General features: G+C 47.2%; 1 protein-coding gene across 6 annotated transcripts in view; it reads left to right on the plus strand.

The window, feature by feature from the left end:
• LOC147096410 (uncharacterized) overlaps positions 1-18944 on the plus strand; it is a 47600-nt gene that overhangs the window by 19244 nt on the left and 9412 nt on the right. Inside the window, exon 1 of one of the 6 annotated variants that reach the window (XR_015074908.1) lies at positions 10828-13714. The exons of the other annotated variants lie outside the window; for them this stretch is intronic. The gene's annotated coding sequence lies outside the window, so the exon portion shown is untranslated. Of the gene's footprint in view, positions 1-10827; positions 13715-18944 lie in introns of those variants that run through there. 6 annotated transcript variants of the gene reach the window in all.

The raw sequence follows: 18944 nt of genomic DNA on the forward strand, positions 1-18944 counted from the left end.
GAGTTAGTGTGATCTGGAATGCATTGCCCGAAAGGGTGGTGAGGTAACATTGTGTTACACAGCGAGTTAGTGAGATCTGGAATGCATTGTCCGAAAGGGTGGTGAGGTAACATTGTGTTACACAGCGAGTTAGTGAGATCTGGAATGCATTGTCCGAAAGGGTGGTGAGGTAACATTGTGTTACACAGCGAGTTAGTGAGATCTGGAATGCATTGTCCGAAAGGGTGGTGAGGTAACATTGTGTTACACAGCGAGTTAGTGTGATCTGGAATGCATTGCCCGAGAGGGTGGTGAGGTAACATTGTGTTACACAGCGAGTTAGTGTGATCTGGAATGCATTGTCCGAAAGGGTGGTGAGGTAACATTGTGTTACACAGCGAGTTAGTGAGATCTGGAATGCATTGTCCGAAAGAGTGGTGAGGTAACATTGTGTTACACAGCGAGTTAGTGAGATCTGGAATGCATTGCCCGAAAGGGTGGTGAGGTAACATTGTTACACAGCGAGTTAGTGAGATCTGGAATGCATTGTCCGAAAGGGTGGTGAGGTAACATTGTGTTACACAGCGAGTTAGTGTGATCTGGAATGCATTGCCCGAAAGGGTGGTGAGGTAACATTGTGTTACACAGCGAGTTAGTGTGATCTGGAATGCATTGCCCGAGAGGGTGGTGAGGTAACATTGTGTTACACAGCGAGTTAGTGTGATCTGGAATGCATTGTCCGAAAGGGTGGTGAGGTAACATTGTGTTACACAGCGAGTTAGTGTGATCTGGAATGCATTGCCCGAAAGGGTGGTGAGGTAACATTGTGTTACACAGCGAGTTAGTGTGATCTGGAATGCATTGTCCGAAAGGGTGGTGAGGTAACATTGTGTTACACAGAGAGTTAGTGAGATCTGGAATGCATTGCCCGAAAGGGTGGTGAGGTAACATTGTGTTACACAGCGAGTTAGTGAGATCTGGAATGCATTGTCCGAAAGGGTGGTGAGGTAACATTGTGTTACACGGCGAGTTAGTGAGATCTGGAATGCATTGCCCAAAAGGGTGGTGAGGTAACATTGTGTTACACAGCGAGTTAGTGAGATCTGGAATGCATTGCCCGAAAGGGTGGTGAGGTAACATTGTGTTACACAGCGAGTTAGTGTGATCTGGAATGCATTGTCCGAAAGGGTGGTGAGGTAACATTGTGTTACACAGCGAGTTAGTGAGATCTGGAATGCATTGTCCGAAAGGGTGGTGAGGTAACATTGTGTTACACAGCGAGTTAGTGTGATCTGGAATGCATTGTCCGAAAGGGTGGTGAGGTAACATTGTGTTACACAGCGAGTTAGTGTGATCTGGAATGCATTGTCCGAAAGGGTGGTGAGGTAACATTGTGTTACACAGCGAGTTAGTGTGATCTGGAATGCATTGTCCGAAAGGGTGGTGAGGTAACATTGTGTTACACAGCGAGTTAGTGTGATCTGGAATGCATTGTCCGAAAGGGTGGTGAGGTAACATTGTGTTACACAGCGAGTTAGTGTGATCTGGAATGCATTGTCCGAAAGGGTGGTGAGGTAACATTGTGTTACACAGTGAGTGAGTGTGATCTGGAATGCATTGTCCGAAAGGGTGGTGAGGTAACATTGTGTTACACAGCGAGTTAGTGTGATCTGGAATGTAGTGTCCGAAAGGGTGGTGAGGTAACATTGTGTTACACAGCGAGTTAGTGAGATCTGGAATGCATTGTCCGAAAGGGTGGGTGAGGTAACATTGTGTTACACAGCGAGTTAGTGAGATCTGGAATGTATTGTCCGAAAGGGTGGTGAGGTAACATTGTGTTACACAGAGAGTTAGTGTGATCTGTAATGCATTGTCCGAAAGGGTGGTGAGGTAACATTGTGTTACACAGCGAGTTAGTGTGATCTGGAATGCATTGTCCGAAAGGGTGGTGAGGTAACATTGTGTTACACAGCGAGTTAGTGAGATCTGGAATGCATTGTCCGAAAAGGCGGTGAGGTAACATTGTGTTACACAGCGAGTTAGTGAGATCTGGAATGCATTGTCCGAAAGGGCGGTGAGGTAACATTGTGTTACACAGCGAGTTAGTGTGATCTGGAATGTAGTGTCCGAAAGGGTGGTGAGGTAACATTGTGTTACACAGCGAGTTAGTGAGATCTGGAATGCATTGTCCGAAAGGGTGGGTGAGGTAACATTGTGTTACACAGCGAGTTAGTGAGATCTGGAATGTATTGTCCGAAAGGGTGGTGAGGTAACATTGTGTTACACAGAGAGTTAGTGTGATCTGTAATGCATTGTCCGAAAGGGTGGTGAGGTAACATTGTGTCACACAGCGAGTTAGTGTGATCTGGAATGCATTGTCCGAAAGGGTGGTGAGGTAACATTGTGTTACACAGCGAGTTAGTGAGATCTGGAATGCATTGTCCGAAAAGGCGGTGAGGTAACATTGTGTTACACAGCGAGTTAGTGAGATCTGGAATGCATTGTCCGAAAGGGCGGTGAGGTAACATTGTGTTACACAGCGAGTTAGTGTGATCTGGAATGCATTGCCCGAAAGGGTGGTGAGGTAACATTGTGTTACACAGCGAGTTAGTGAGATCTGGAATGCATTGTCCGAAAGGGTGGTGAGGTAACATTGTGTTACACAGCGAGTTAGTGTGATCTGGAATGCATTGCCCGAAAGGGTGGTGAGGTAACATTGTGTTACACAGCGAGTTAGTGAGATCTGGAATGCATTGTCCGAAAGGGTGGTGAGGTAACATTGTGTTACACAGCGAGTTAGTGAGATCTGGAATGCATTGTCCGAAAGGGTGGTGAGGTAACATTGTGTTACACAGCGAGTTAGTGAGATCTGGAATGCATTGTCCGAAAGGGTGGTGAGGTAACATTGTGTTACACAGCGAGTTAGTGAGATCTGGAATGCATTGTCCGAAAGGGTGGTGAGGTAACATTGTGTAACACAGCGAGTTAGTGTGATCTGGAATGCATTGTCCGAAAGGGTGGTGAGGTAACATTGTGTTACACAGTGAGTTAGTGAGATCTGGAATGCATTGTCCGAAAGGGTGGTGAGGTAACATTGTGTTACACAGCGAGTTAGTGAGATCTGGAATGCATTGTCCGAAAGGGTGGTGAGGTAACATTGTGTTACACAGCGAGTTAGTGTGATCTGGAATGCATTGTCCGAAAGGGTGGTGAGGTAACATTGTGTTACACAGCGAGTTAGTGAGATCTGGAATGCATTGTCCGAAAGGGTGGTGAGGTAACATTGTGTTACACAGCGAGTTAGTGAGATCTGGAATGCATTGTCCGAAAGGGCGGTGAGGTAACATTGTGTTACACAGTGAGTTAGTGTGATCTGGAATGCATTGTCCGAAAGGGCGGTGAGGTAACATTGTGTTGCACAGCGAGTTAGTGTGATCTGGAATGCATTGCCCGAAAGGGTGGTGAGGTAACATTGTGTTACACAGCGAGTTAGTGAGATCTGGAATGCATTGTCCGAAAGGGTGGTGAGGTAACATTGTGTTACACAGCGAGTTAGTGAGATCTGGAATGCATTGTCCGAAAGGGTGGTGAGGTAACATTGTGTTACACAGCGAGTTAGTGTGATCTGGAATGCATTGTCCGAAAGGGTGGTGAGGTAACATTGTGTTGCACAGCGAGTTAGTGAGATCTGGAATGCATTGCCCGAAAGGGTGGTGAGGTAACATTGTGTTACACAGCGAGTTAGTGAGATCTGGAATGCATTGCCCGAAAGGGTGGTGAGGTAACATTGTGTTACACAGCGAGTTAGTGTGATCTGGAATGTATTGTCCGAAAGGGTGGTGAGGTAACATTGTGTTACACAGCGAGTTAGTGTGATCTGGAATGCATTGCCCGAGAGGGTGGTGAGGTAACATTGTGTTACACAGCGAGTTAGTGAGATCTGGAATGCATTGCCAGAAAGGGTGGTGAGGTAACATTGTGTTACACAGCGAGTTAGTGTGATCTGGAATACATTGTCCGAAAGGGTGGTGAGGTAACATTGTGTTACACAGTGAGTTAGTGAGATCTGGAATGCATTGCCCGAAAGGGTGGTGAGGAAACATTGTGTTACACAGCGAGTTAGTGAGATCTGGAATGCATTGTCCGAAAGGGTGGTGAGGTAACATTGTGTTACACAGCGAGTTAGTGAGATCTGGAATGCATTGCCCGAAAGGGTGGTGAGGTAACATTGTGTTACACAGCGAGTTTGTGTGATCTGGAATGCATTGCCCGAAAGGGTGGTGAGGAAACATTGTGTTACACAGCGAGTTAGTGAGATCTGGAATGCATTGTCCGAAAGGGTGGTGAGGTAACATTGTGTTACACAGCGAGTTAGTGTGATCTGGAATGCATTGTCCGAAAGGGTGGTGAGGTAACATTGTGTTACACAGCGAGTTAGTGAGATCTGGAATGCATTGTCCGAAAGGGTGGTGAGGTAACATTGTTACACAGCGAGTTAGTGTGATCTGGAATGCATTGTCCGAAAGGGTGGTGAGGTAACATTGTGTTACACAGCGAGTTAGTGAGATCTGGAATGCATTGTCCGAAAGGGTGGTGAGGTAACATTGTGTTACACAGCGAGTTAGTGTGATCTGGAATGTATTGTCCGAAAGGGTGGTGAGGTAACATTGTGTTACACAGCGAGTTAGTGAGATCTGGAATGCATTGCCCGAAAGGGTGGTGAGGTAACATTGTGTTACACAGCGAGTTAGTGAGATCTGGAATGCATTGCCCGAAAGGGTGGTGAGGTAACATTGTGTTACACAGCGAGTTAGTGTGATCTGGAATGCATTGTCCGAAAGGGTGGTGAGGTAACATTGTGTTACACAGCGAGTTAGTGAGATCTGGAATGCATTGCCCGAAAGGGTGGTGAGGTAACATTGTGTTACACAGCGAGTTAGTGTGATCTGGAATGCATTGTCCGAAAGGGTGGTGAGGTAACATTGTGTTACACAGCGAGTTAGTGAGATCTGGAATGCATTGTCCGAAAGGGTGGTGAGGTAACATTGTGTTACACAGCGAGTTAGTGTGATCTGGAATGTATTGTCCGAAAGGGTGGTGAGGTAACATTGTGTTACACAGCGAGTTAGTGAGATCTGGAATGCATTGCCCGAAAGGGTGGTGAGGTAACATTGTGTTACACAGCGAGTTAGTGAGATCTGGAATGCATTGCCCGAAAGGGTGGTGAGGTAACATTGTGTTACACAGCGAGTTAGTGTGATCTGGAATGCATTGTCCGAAAGGGTGGTGAGGTAACATTGTGTTACACAGTGAGTTAGTGTGATCTGGAATGCATTGTCCGAAAGGGTGGTGAGGTAACATTGTGTTACACAGTGAGTTAGTGTGATCTGGAATGCATTGCCCGAGAGGGTGGCGAGGTAACATTGTGTTACACAGCGAGTTAGTGAGATCTGGAATGCATTGTCCGAAAGGGTGGTGAGGTAACATTGTGTTACACAGCGAGTTAGTGTGATCTGGAATGCATTGCCCGAAAGGGTGGTGAGGTAACATTGTGTTACACAGTGAGTTAGTGTGATCTGGAATGTATTGTCCGAAAGGGTGGTGAGGTAACATTGTGTTACACAGCGAGTTAGTGAGATCTGGAATGCATTGTCCGAAAGGGTGGTGAGGTAACATTGTGTTACACAGCGAGTTAGTGTGATCTGGAATGCATTGCCCGAAAGGGTGGTGAGGTAACATTGTGTTACACAGCGAGTTAGTGAGATCTGGAATGCATTGTCCGAAAGGGTGGTGAGGTAACATTGTGTTACACAGCGAGTTAGTGTGATCTGGAATGCATTGTCCGAAAGGGTGGTGAGGTAACATTGTGTTACACAGTGAGTTAGTGTGATCTGGAATGCATTGTCCGAAAGGGTGGTGAGGTAACATTGTGTTACACAGCGAGTTAGTGTGATCTGGAATGCATTGTCCGAAAGGGTGGTGAGGTAACATTGTGTTACACAGCGAGTTAGTGAGATCTGGAATGCATTGTCCGAAAGGGTGGTGAGGTAACATTGTGTTACACAGTGAGTTAGTGTGATCTGGAATGCATTGCCCGAAAGGGTGGTGAGGTAACATTGTGTTACACAGTGAGTTAGTGTGATCTGGAATGCATTGTCCGAAAGGGTGGTGAGGTAACATTGTGTTACACAGCGAGTTAGTGAGATCTGGAATGCATTGTCCGAAAGGGTGGTGAGGTAACATTGTGTTACACAGCGAGTTTGTGTGATCTGGAATGCATTGCCCGAAAGGGTGGTGAGGTAACATTGTGTTACACAGCGAGTTAGTGAGATCTGGAATGCATTGTCCGAAAGGGTGGTGAGGTAACATTGTGTTACACAGCGAGTTAGTGTGATCTGGAATGCATTGTCCGAAAGGGTGGTGAGGTAACATTGTGTTACACAGTGAGTTAGTGTGATCTGGAATGCATTGTCCGAAAGGGTGGTGAGGTAACATTGTGTTACACAGTGAGTTAGTGTGATCTGGAATGCATTGCCCGAAAGGGTGGTGAGGTAACATTGTGTTACACAGTGAGTTAGTGTGATCTGGAATGTATTGTCCGAAAGGGTGGTGAGGTAACATTGTGTTACACAGCGAGTTAGTGAGATCTGGAATGCATTGTCCGAAAGGGTGGTGAGGTAACATTGTGTTACACAGCGAGTTAGTGTGATCTGGAATGCATTGCCCGAAAGGGTGGTGAGGTAACATTGTGTTACACAGCGAGTTAGTGAGATCTGGAATGCATTGTCCGAAAGGGTGGTGAGGTAACATTGTGTTACACAGCGAGTTAGTGTGATCTGGAATGCATTGTCCGAAAGGGTGGTGAGGTAACATTGTGTTACACAGTGAGTTAGTGTGATCTCGAATGCATTGTCCGAAAGGGTGGTGAGGTAACATTGTGTTACACAGTGAGTTAGTGAGATCTGGAATGCATTGCCCGAAAGGGTGGTGAGGTAACATTGTGTTACACAGTGAGTTAGTGAGATCTGGAATGTATTGTCCGAAAGGGCGGTGAGGTAACATTGTGTTACACAGCGAGTTAGTGAGATCTGGAATGCATTGTCCGAGAGGGTGGTGAGGTAACATTGTGTTACACAGTGAGTTAGTGAGATCTGGAATGCATTGCCCGAAAGGGTGGTGAGGAAACATTGTGTTACACAGCGAGTTAGTGTGATCTGGAATGCATTGTCCGAAAGGGTGGTGAGGTAACATTGTGTTACACAGCGAGTTAGTGAGATCTGGAATGCATTGCCCGAGAGGGTGGTGAGGTAACATTGTGTTACACAGCGAGTTAGTGTGATCTGGAATGCATTGTCCGAAAGGGTGGTGAGGTAACAATGTGTTACACAGCGAGTTAGTGAGATCTGGAATGCATTGTCCGAAAGGATGGTGAGGTAACATTGTGTTACACAGCGAGTTAGTGAGATCTGGAATGCATTGTCCGAAAGGGTGGTGAGGTAACATTGTGTTACACAGAGAGTTAGTGTGATCTGGAATGCATTGTCCGAAAAGGCGGTGAGTTAACATTGTGTTACACAGCGAGTTAGTGAGATCTGGAATGCATTGTCCGAAAGGGCGGTGAGGTAACATTGTGTTACACAGCGAGTTAGTGTGATCTGGAATGCATTGCCCGAAAGGGTGGTGAGGTAACATTGTGTTACACAGCGAGTTAGTGTGATCTGGAATGCATTGCCCGAAAGGGTGGTGAGGTAACATTGTGTTACACAGCGAGTTAGTGAGATCTGGAATGCATTGTCCGAAAGGGTGGTGAGGTAACATTGTGTTACACAGCGAGTTAGTGAGATCTGGAGTGCATTGTCCGAAAGGGTGGTGAGGTAACGTTGTGTTACACAGCGAGTTAGTGTGATCTGGAATGCATTGTCCGAAAGGGTGGTGAGGTAACATTGTGTTACACAGCGAGTTAGTGTGATCTGGAATGCATTGCCCGAAAGGGTGGTGAGGTAACATTGTGTTACACAGCGAGTTAGTGAGATCTGGAATGCATTGTCCGAAAGGGTGGTGAGGTAACATTGTGTTACACAGTGAGTTAGTGTGATCTGGAATGCATTGTCCGAAAGGGTGGTGAGGTAACATTGTGTTACACAGCGAGTTAGTGAGATCTGGATTGCATTGCCCGAAAGGGTGGTGAGGTAACATTGTGTTACACAGCGAGTTAGTGAGATCTGGAATGCATTGTCCGAAAGGGTGGTGAGGTAACATTGTGTTACACAGTGAGTTAGTGTGATCTGGAATGCATTGCCCGAAAGGGTGGTGAGGTAACATTGTGTTACACAGCGAGTTTGTGAGATCTGGAATGCATTGTCCGAAAGGGTGGTGAGGTAACATTGTGTTACACAGCGAGTTAGTGAGATCTGGAATGCATTGTCCGAAAGGGTGGTGAGGTAACATTGTGTTACACAGCGAGTTAGTGTGATCTGGAATGCATTGTCCGAAAGGGTGGTGAGGTAACATTGTGTTACACAGCGAGTTAGTGAGATCTGGAATGCATTGCCCGAAGGGTGGTGAGGTAACATTGTGTTACACAGCGAGTTAGTGTGATCTGGAATGCATTGTCCGAAAGGGTGGTGAGGTAACATTGTGTTACACAGCGAGTTAGTGAGATCTGGAATGCTTTGCCCGAAAGGGTGGTGAGGTAACATTGTGTTACACAGCGAGTTAGTGAGATCTGGAATGCATTGCCCGAAAGGGTGGTGAGGTAACATTCTGTTACACAGCGAGTTAGTGTGATCTGGAATGCATTGCCCGAAAGGGTGGTGAGGTAACATTCTGTTACACAGCGAGTTAGTGAGATCTGGAATGCATTGTCCGAAAGGGTGGTGAGGTAACATTGTGTTACACAGCGAGTTAGTGTGATCTGGAATGCATTGCCCGAAAGGGTGGTGAGGTAACATTGTGTTACACAGCGAGTTAGTGAGATCTGGAATGCATTGTCCGAAAGGGTGGTGAGGTAACATTGTGTTACACAGCGAGTTAGTGAGATCTGGAATGCATTGTCCGAAAGGGTGGTGAGGTAACATTGTGTTACACAGCGAGTTAGTGTGATCTGGAATGCATTGCCCGAAAGGGTGGTGAGGTAACATTGTGTTACACAGCGAGTTAGTGAGATCTGGAATGCATTGTCCGAAAGGGTGGTGAGGTAACATTGTGTTACACAGCGAGTTAGTGAGATCTGGAATGCATTGCCCGAAAGGGTGGTGAGGTAACATTGTGTTACACAGCGAGTTAGTGAGATCTGGAATGCATTGTCCGAAAGGGTGGAGGAAGCAGATTCTGTTGTAACATTGAAAAGGGAATTGGATAAATACTTGAAGGGAAAACATTTACAGGGCTATGGGGAAAGAGAGGGACAGTGGGAATAATGGGATCGCTCTTCCAAAGAGTCAGCACCGGTGTGATGGGCTGAATGACCTCCTGTGCTGTATTATATTATGGGTCTATGATGCAGCCTCGCCCAGTCAATGGAGGTGCCTGATGAGGCTGAATGACCTTTTGTGCTGTATCATATTATGGGTCTATGATGTAGCCTCGCCCAGTCAATGGAGGTGCCTGATGAGGCGATCTCGGCACAGAGATTTCAATGCACCAGCAAATCCCAAGAAGCAGGTATTGAAACAATCCCATCTGCCTCCGGCGCTACAGTAATCAGTTACTGTGCACCAGAAGCAGCATCATCGGTTCAATATTGGCCAACAGTATAGGTGTGGATAGAAAGACAAAAGTTAACCCATTGCTGGAGATTTGCGATCTGCGATCAGTGAGCTAGGGCAGGAAGCACACGAGGATCAGTTTTATGGGATGGACAATGGAGGCCATGACATGGAAAAGAATGCCAGATGAGACTATATCGAATGCTGTGGGAAGGTGAATGATGGACAAGGAAGGGTTACACACCATGGTCACAGTCACAGAGATTGGAGTTTGTGACCGTTCGGGGCAGATTAGATTTACATCGAAACTGCAGCAGAGAAACAGTCCATTCGGCTCTAGTGGTCTATGCTGTGTTTATACTCCACGGGAGCCTCCTCCCACTCTCATTACAGCTTGACACCGTGTCCACATAGACGTTCGAGGGCGTTAGACTCGCGACACCAATATTAAATAACATTCAGAACGCCGGAGAACCCACCCTCCTGGAATGGATTGAGTGAGTTTGTTGCACTCCCCTCACTTCAGAAAGAAATGAGCTCATTCACGTTGGACCTAAAGGATCGATCAGAGAATGTTCTAAATGGTTAGAAGTTAGGAACTGTGGATGGGCAGAGAGAACGAGGGGTCCACGTAACCTTAACCGCAGAGCGAGGCCGTTCAGGGGTGATGTTAGAAGTTAGGAACTGTGGATGGGCAGAGAGAACGAGGGGTCCACGTAACCTTAACCGCAGAGCGAGGCCGTTCAGGGGTGATGTTAGAAGTTAGGAACTGTGGATGGGCAGAGAGAACTAGGGGTCCACGTAACCTTAACCGCAGAGCGAGGCCGTTCAGGGGTGATGTTAGAAGTTAGGAACTGTGGATGGGCAGAGAGAACTAGGGGTCCACGTAACCTTAACCGCAGAGCGAGGCCGTTCAGGGGTGATGTTAGAAGTTAGGAACTGTGGATGGGCAGAGAGAACAAGGGGTCCACGTAACCTTAACCGCAGAGCGAGGCCGTTCAGGGGTGATGTTAGAAGTTAGGAACTGTGGATGGGCAGAGAGAACGAGGGGTCCACGTAACCTTAACCGCAGAGCGAGGCCGTTCAGGGGTGATGTTAGAAGTTAGGAACTGTGGATGGGCAGAGAGAACGAGGGGTCCACGTAACCTTAACCGCAGAGCGAGGCCGTTCAGGGGTGATGTTACAAAGCATTTCTTCAGACACAGTGTAGTGGAAATCTGGAACACTCGCCCTCAAGAAGCTGTTGAGGTTCGGTCAATTGAAAATGACAAACTGTGATTGATAGATTTGTGTTAGCCAATGGTATTTAGGGTTTTGGAACCAAGGCGGGGAGATGGAGTTAAGATACAGCTCAGCCATGATCGAATTGAATGGAGGAACAAGCTGGAACGAATGAGTGGCCTACTCCTGTTCCGATGTTCCTGTGCCTCTATTTATAAAGCCAATGCTGCCATATACGTTTCTAAAAGCCTTATCGTCCTGTCCTGCCACCGTCAAAAGATTTCTGTATCTATACCCCCAAGTTTTACTGTTCCTGCAACCCTTTTAAATTGTACCAGTTGGTTTAAATTGCATCGCCTCATTCTTCCTTCCAAAATGCAGCATTTCACACTTCTCTGCATTAAATTTCACCTGCCATGTGTCTGCCCATTTCACCAGTGTCTCTATTTCCTCCTGAAGTCTTCTGCTGTCCTCCTCACGGTTTACGACTTTTCCGAGATTCGTGTCATCGACAAACTTTTAAACTATGCCATGTATACCCAAGTCCATGTCACTGAAATAAATCAAAGAGCAGTGGTCCTAATCCCGCCCCCTGGGGACACTGTAAACTTCCCTCCAGTGTGAACAATATCGGTTCACAACGACTGTCTGTTTTCTGTCCCTTCACCAATTTAGTATCCACGCTGCCACTGCTCCTTTAATATCATTGGCTCCAATTTTGTTCACCAGTCTATTATGAGGTACTTTATCAAAGGCCTTCTGAAAGTCCAGAAACAGAACATCAACTGCACTACCTTCATCAACCCTCTCCTATTTCATCCATTGGCTCATTCAAGTCAGCCAGGTTAGATTTGCCTTTAAATAAAATCCATTTTGTCTGTCGCTAATAAACCCATGTTCTTCCAAGTGACGGTTAATTGTGTTTCGGAAATAACACCGATGTTAAGCTGAGTGGCCTGTAGTTATTTGGTTCATCGCGCTCTCCTTTTTTGAACAGTGAAGTAACGTTTGCAGCCCTCCCGTCCTCTGGCACCTTTCCCATATCTAAGGATTGGAAGATTGTGGCAGAGCGGGTGACATTTCTACTTTGAGCCCTGCCAACCAATTTAGTACATCGTCCGAATCGATTTATATCCTGTCCAATTTCTCTACCACCTCCTCCTTTACTGTACGATTGGCAGCATCCTCTCCTTTAGTGAATACGGAGCCAAAGTGTTAATTTAGTACCTCAGCCATGTCCTCTGCTTCCACAAGATTGCCTTTTTGGTCAGTAATCGGCCCCACCTTTCCTTGGGCTATTCTTTCACGCTTTATATGTTTATAAAAGGCATTAGTGTTCCCTATTATGTTACCACTCATCATTTCTCACACATTCTCCCTGCCCCTCTGTTGCTTTTGTGTGTTTATTACACTAGTGGCAGCGTTTGTAAAATTCAGTACTTTGCTGTTTCACTAAGACTCAAACTGGTACTGAATTAACAATCGCTTTTACATTTCCACAGTGGGGAAAGGAAAGGCTGCTGATTGATAGTTATAATGCACGGGCACACACACAAATGGAGAATTATGATTGTAAAACAGCAGTCAAATCCACCAGTTGTATATTCATGGTGTTTTCTGAGATCCCAGAGGTTGGGTGATTGGGCAGAAGCGTGGCAGATGCAATATAACGTGGATAAATGCGAGGTTATCCACTTTGGTGTCAAAAACAGAAAGGCAGACTGTTATCTGAATGGCAATAGATTGGGAGAAGGGGAAGTGCAACGAGACCTGGGTGTCCTTGTGCACCAGTCGCTGAAGGTAAGCATGCAGGTGTAGCAGGCGGTGAAGAAGGCAAATGGTATGTTGGCCTTCATAGCAAAAGGGTTTGAGTACAGGAGCAAGGATGTCCTGCTGCAGTTGTACAGGGCCTTGGTGAGACCACACCTTGAGTACTGTGTGCAGTTGTGGTCGCCTTATCTGAGGAAGGATGTTCTTACCATGGAAGGAGTTCAGCGAAGATTCACAAGGCTGATCCCTGGGATGGCAGAAATGACGTATGAGGAGAGATTGGGTCGATTGGGCTTATACTCGCTGGAGTTTAGAAGAATGAGTGGGGATCTCATCGAAACTTATAAAATTCTGACAGGTCTGGACAAATTAGATGCAGGTAGAATGTTCCTGCTGGTCGGAGAGTCCAGAACCAGGGGTCATAGTCTAAGGATAAGGGGTAAGCCATTTAGGACAGAGATGAGGAAGAATTTCTTCACCCAGAGAGTGGTGAACCTGTGGAATTCTCTACCACAGAAGGCGGTTGAGGCCAAGTCTTTAAATATATTCAAGAAGGAGTTAGATATATTTCTTAGAGCTAAAGGTATCAAGGGATATGGGGAGAAGGCAGGGACCGGGTACTGAATTTGGATGATCAGCCATGATCTCATTGAATGGCGGAGCAGGCTCGAGGGGCCGAATGGCCTACTCCTGCTCCTATCTTCCATGTTTCTATGTAAACGGAGCAGGCTTGGGGTTTGATGTGGTAAAAGGCAAACGAGATGAGAACGGAAGTAATCTAGAGTAAGAAAAGGCCCGAAAATTAAACAGTCTGGAACAGAACATCAATTTGTCTTCTCTTATCATGGAGAAATCAAATATGTGACACACTGTGTTTGAAACAAAGCTTATTTATTCACTGAAATAACAACAGAAAATGCTGGAAATACTCAGCAGGCCAGGCAGCATCCGTGGAGAGAGAAACAGAGTTAACGTTTCAGGTCTGGGACCCTTCATCAGAACTGGAAAAAGCTGGAGATGTAACAGATATTACTAAGGTAAGAGGCAGGAAAGTTATCCTGGGTGGATCTGAAACACGAAGGGTGGAAGTTCAGTTGGAATCCACGTGGAATAAGTTGGAACTGGAGACAGTTGCTGAGGAAAGAGATGTGGCTGTGAAACCGAGTCTTGGAAAATGTTGCAAATGGGGATGGCAAAATCATACAGCATGAAAAATGGGAGTAAGGGTCAAAGTCTGAAACAGTTCGGGGGAGAGCAGCAGCAGCGGAGGTGAGCCCGGTATAAAAACCGGCGCCAAGGCAGAGGCCCGACCAGTTCGGGGGAGAGCAGCAGCAGCGGAGGTGAGCCCGGTATAAAAACCGGCGCCAAGGCAGAGGCCCGACCAGTTCGGGGGAGAGCAGCAGCAGCGGAGGTGAGCCCGGTATAAAAACCGGCGCCAAGGCAGAGGCATACCAAATCAACAGCAGAGGAGAGAGGTAAAAAGTAATCCAAGTGTGACGTCACCAGGGAGCAGGTAAGTGATTGGTTGGTGAGTATTTCTCTCTTTTCAATACAAGCTTGAATTCTGTGGTGTTACACTTCTGTGGTGTTGTGGGGACAGTTGGTAAATAAAGCGCCCTAGAGTATACCTGTAACTGGGGTATTGAATAAATTTTTTAATTAATTAAAGGAGTAAGTCATGGGAGGAGAGCTCAGACCTGTGTTCTGCTCCTCTTGCTCCATGTGGGAAATCAGGGAAGCTGCCAGTGTCCCTGACGACCATGTGTGCGGGAAATGCATCCAGCTGCAGCTACTTGCAGACCGCATTGCGGCGCTCGAGCTGCAGGTGGATGAATTTTGGAGCATGCGCGATGCTGAGAGGCTCGTGGATAGCACGTTTAGCGAGTTGTTCACGCCTCAGGGCAGGGCGGCACAGGGGGTGACCACCAGGCGGAGCAACAAAGGCAGGCAGGTAGTGCAGGGAACCCCTGCGGGCATCCCCCTTTCAAACAAGTATACCGCTTTGGATACTGTTGAGGGGGATGACTCACCAGGGGAAGGCAGCAGCAGCCAAGTTCCTGGCACTGGGGGTGCTCCTGCTGCCCAGGAAGGGGGGAAAAAGAGTGGGAGAGCAATAGTGGTAGGGGATTCTATAGTAAGGGGAACAGATAGGCGTTTCTGTGGCCGTAGACGTGAATCCAGGATGGTTTGTTGCCTCCCTGGTGCCAGGGTCAAGGATGTCACTGAGCGGCTGCAGGGCATTCTGGAGGGGGAGGGTGAACAGGCAATGGTCGTGGTCCACATTGGTACCAACGACATAGGTAAAAAGAGGGATGAGGTCCTGCATCAAGAATTTAGGGAGCTAGGTAACAGATTAAAGAGCAGGACCTCAAAGGTTGTAATCTCTGGATTACTCCCAGTGCCACGTGCTAGTAAGTATAGGAATGGGAGGATAGAGCAGATGAATGCGTGGCTAAAGAGTTGGTGTAGGGGGGAGGGTTTTACTTTCCTGGATCACTGGGCCTGCTTCTGGGAAAGGTGGGACTTGTACAAGTCGGACGGGTTGCACCTGAACCAGAGCGGGACAAATATCCTTGCGGGGAGGTTTGCTAGCACTGTTGGGGGGGGTTTAAACTAACTTGGCAGGGGGATGGGATACAGAGGGGAGCTGAAATAGGGGGGGATGTGCTGCCAATTATAGAGAAAAAAACAAGTCAACTTGGTAGACAGGGCAAATATATAAGGGCAAGGCTGGATGGCGCATCTATTTTAATGCAAGGAGTCTTGCGAATAAGGTGGATGAACTGAAGGTGTTGATAAACACATGGGAGTATGATATTGTTGCTATCACGGAGACATGGTTGAGGGAAGGGCAAGACTGGCAGCTCAATATTCCGGGGTACAGAATCTTCAGGCGAGACAGAGGGGGAGGTATAAGAGGAGGGGGTGTCGCAATATTAATTAAGGAGTCAATTACTGCAGTAAGGAGGGATGATATATTAGCAGGGTCCTCTAATGAGGCCATATGGGTGGAGCTTAAAAACAAAAAGGGGGCAAGCACTTTGCTGGGAGTGTACTATAGGCCTCCAAACAGTCAGGGGGAGATAGAGGAACAGATATGTAGGCAAATCTCAGAGAAATGTGCAAATAATAGGGTAATAATAATGGGGGATTTCAACTTCCCCAATATTAACTGGGATAGTCAGAGTGTGAAAGGCTCAGAGGGTGTAGAATTCTTAAAGTGCATCCAGGAGAGCTTTTTGAGCCAGCATGTAGAAAGTCCTACAAGAGAGGGGGCGGTACTGGACCTAATTCTCGGGAATGTGGCCGGCCAAGTGGAAAAAGTGCTAGTAGGTGAGCACTTTGGTGATAGTGACCATAATATGGTAAGATTTAAGGTGGCCATGGAAAAGGACAGGGATGGGCCGGAAATAAAGGTTCTAAATTGGGGGAAGGCCGATTTTAATAGGATAAGGCAGGATCTGGCCAAAATGGACTGGGATCAGCTACTTGTAGGAAAATCCGCATCGGAGCAATGGGAGGCTTTCAGAAGGGAGATTGAGAACATACAATGGCAACATGTTCCCGTAAAGGTCAAGGGTGGTTCCAAAAACCACAGGGAACCTTGGATGTCAGGGGATATACGGGAATGGATTAGGAAAAAAAGGAGGGCTTTTGGTAGATACAAAAGGCTAAAGACGGAGGAAGCCCAAGAGGAGTACAAAAAGTGCAGGGGGATACTTAAAAAAGAAATTAGGAGATCAAGGAGGGGCCATGAAATAACACTGGCAAGCAAAATAAAGGAAAATCCGAAGATGTTTTATAAGTATATTAAGGGTAAGAGGATAACTAGGGAAAAAATAGGGCCCATTAGGGACAAAAGTGGCAATCTGTGTGTGGAGCCGGAAGATGTAGGAGGGGTTCTGAATGAATTTTTTGCGTCTGTTTTCACTATGGAGAAGGACGATGTAGACATAGAAATAGGGCGGGGGGACTGTGATATGCTCGAACATATTAACATCGAGCGGGGGGAGGTATTGGCGGTTTTAGCTGGCCTAAAAATGGATAAATCCCCAGGCCCGGATGAAATGTATCCCAGGCTGCTGTGTGAGGCAAAGGAGGAGATTGCGGGGGCTCTAACACATATATTCAGGACCTCTCTGGCCACAGGGGATGTGCCAGAGGACTGGAGAACCGCTAATGTAGTACCATTATTCAAGAAGGGTAGTAGGGAAAAACCGGGGAACTACAGGCCAGTGAGCCTAACATCAGTGGTAGGAAAATTATTGGAAAAAATCCTGAGGGACAAAATGTGTCTCCACTTGGAGAGGCAAGGATTAATCAGGGATAGTCAACATGGCTTTGTCAAGGGAAGATCATGTCTGACTAATTTGATTGAATTTTTTGAGGGGGTGACTAGGTGTGTGGATGAGGGTAACGCAGTGGATGTGGTATACATGGATTTCAGTAAGGCCTTCGATAAAGTCCCGCACAGGAGACTGGTCAAGAAGGTAAGAGCCCATGGAATCCAGGGTGCCTTGGCACATTGGATACAAAACTGGCTTAGTGGCAGAAGGCAGAGGGTGATGGTCGAAGGTTGTTTTTGTGACTGGAAGCCTGTGGCCAGTGGGGTACCACAGGGATCGGTGCTGGGTCCCTTGCTGTTTGTGGTCTACATTAATGACTTGGATATGAATGTAAAGGGTATGATCAGTAAGTTTGCGGATGATACAAAAATTGGTAGGGTGGTAAATAGCGAGGAGGGTAGCCTCAGTCTGCAGGACGATATAGATGGGTTGGTCAGATGGGCGGAACAGTGGCAAATGGAATTTAACCCGGAAAAGTGCGAGGTGATGCACTTTGGGGGGACTAACAAGGCAAAGGAATACACAATGAATGGAAAGACCCTAGGCAAGACGGAGGGTCAGAGGGATCTGGGTGTGCAAGTACACAGATCCCTGAAGGCGGCGGAACAGGTGGATAAGGTGGTAAAAAAGGCATATGGGATACTTGCCTTCATTAGCCGAGGCATTGAATATAAGAGCAAGGAGGTTATGATGGAGCTGTATAAAACACTGGTTAGGCCACAGCTGGAATATTGTGTGCAGTTCTGGTCGCCACACTACAGGAAGGATGTGATCGCGTTAGAGAGGGTGCAGAGGAGGTTCACCAGGATGTTACCAGGGCTGGAGCGCTTCAGCTATGAAGAGAGACTGGGCAGGTTGGGTTTGTTTTCCTTGGAGCTGAGGAGGCTGAGGGGGGACATGATTGAGGTGTACAAAATTATGAGGGGCATAGATAGGATGGATGCTGAGGAGCTTTTTCCCTTAGTAGAGGGGTCGATAACTAGGGGGCATAGATTCAAGGTAAAGGGCGGGAGGTTTAGAGGGGATTTGAGAAAGAACTTTTTCACCCAGAGGGTGGTTGGTGTCTGGAACTCACTGCCTGAAAGGGTTGTGGAGGCAGAAACCCTCACAACATTTAAGAAGCATTTGGATGTGCACTTGAAATGCCATAGCATACAAGGCTACGGGCCAAATGCTGGAATATGGGATTAGATTAGACAGGGCTTGATGGCCGGCGCGGACACGATGGGCCGAAGGGCCTCTATCCGTGCTGTATTACTCTATGACTCAATGTTGAGTCCAGAAGGCTGTAAAGTGCCTAATCGAAAGATGAGGTGCTGTTCCTCGAGCTTTATTTATTTACTATTTAAACAGAATATTCATCTCCAGCGCAGATACAGGAGTTATTACGATCAGCAGAAACAAACCATGACTACCAGAATGAACATGGTTCAGTCCTCAATCTGATCACAGTAAATCATGTTCCATTCACTAATCTGGTCTTCTACCCAGCATTCCCCGCGGTGGACCACGTGCCGCACCCAGACTACAAGAGCCCAGCGTGCAGGCGCGGGAGGGGGCTGGTATATTGAGCATGCGCAGTGCGTTACTGGAGATGGAGGGGGGCTGAAGCCGGGAGCGCGATGGTGCAGCGGGTATAAATCGCGACGGAGGGAGTAATGGACCGGTAGGTGGGTGGAGAGGCTTCATAAACAACTCGTGCAGGAGGCAAGCTCCCAATAATAAGCTGAAGATCCCGTGTTTGCAGTTGTGGGGATTTCTTCCCCTTACAGGCCCAGGTTAACGGCAGCCATCTTTGTATAGGAGAGCGGAAAATTTCAGTGCGACGTCACCCTATGCCTGAAACAAAGAGCCTTGTGTCCAATGCGGGGAATGAAGGCCCACAGCCTCCCCTGGCCCCGGGCCCTGAACAAGGGACTGG

Source organism: Somniosus microcephalus, unplaced genomic scaffold (genome assembly GCF_052327205.1).
Source record: "Somniosus microcephalus isolate GS21.2 unplaced genomic scaffold, FLI_Smic_1.0 unresolved_chr1, whole genome shotgun sequence".
In the NCBI taxonomy this organism is placed as follows: Eukaryota; Metazoa; Chordata; class Chondrichthyes; order Squaliformes; family Somniosidae; genus Somniosus; species Somniosus microcephalus.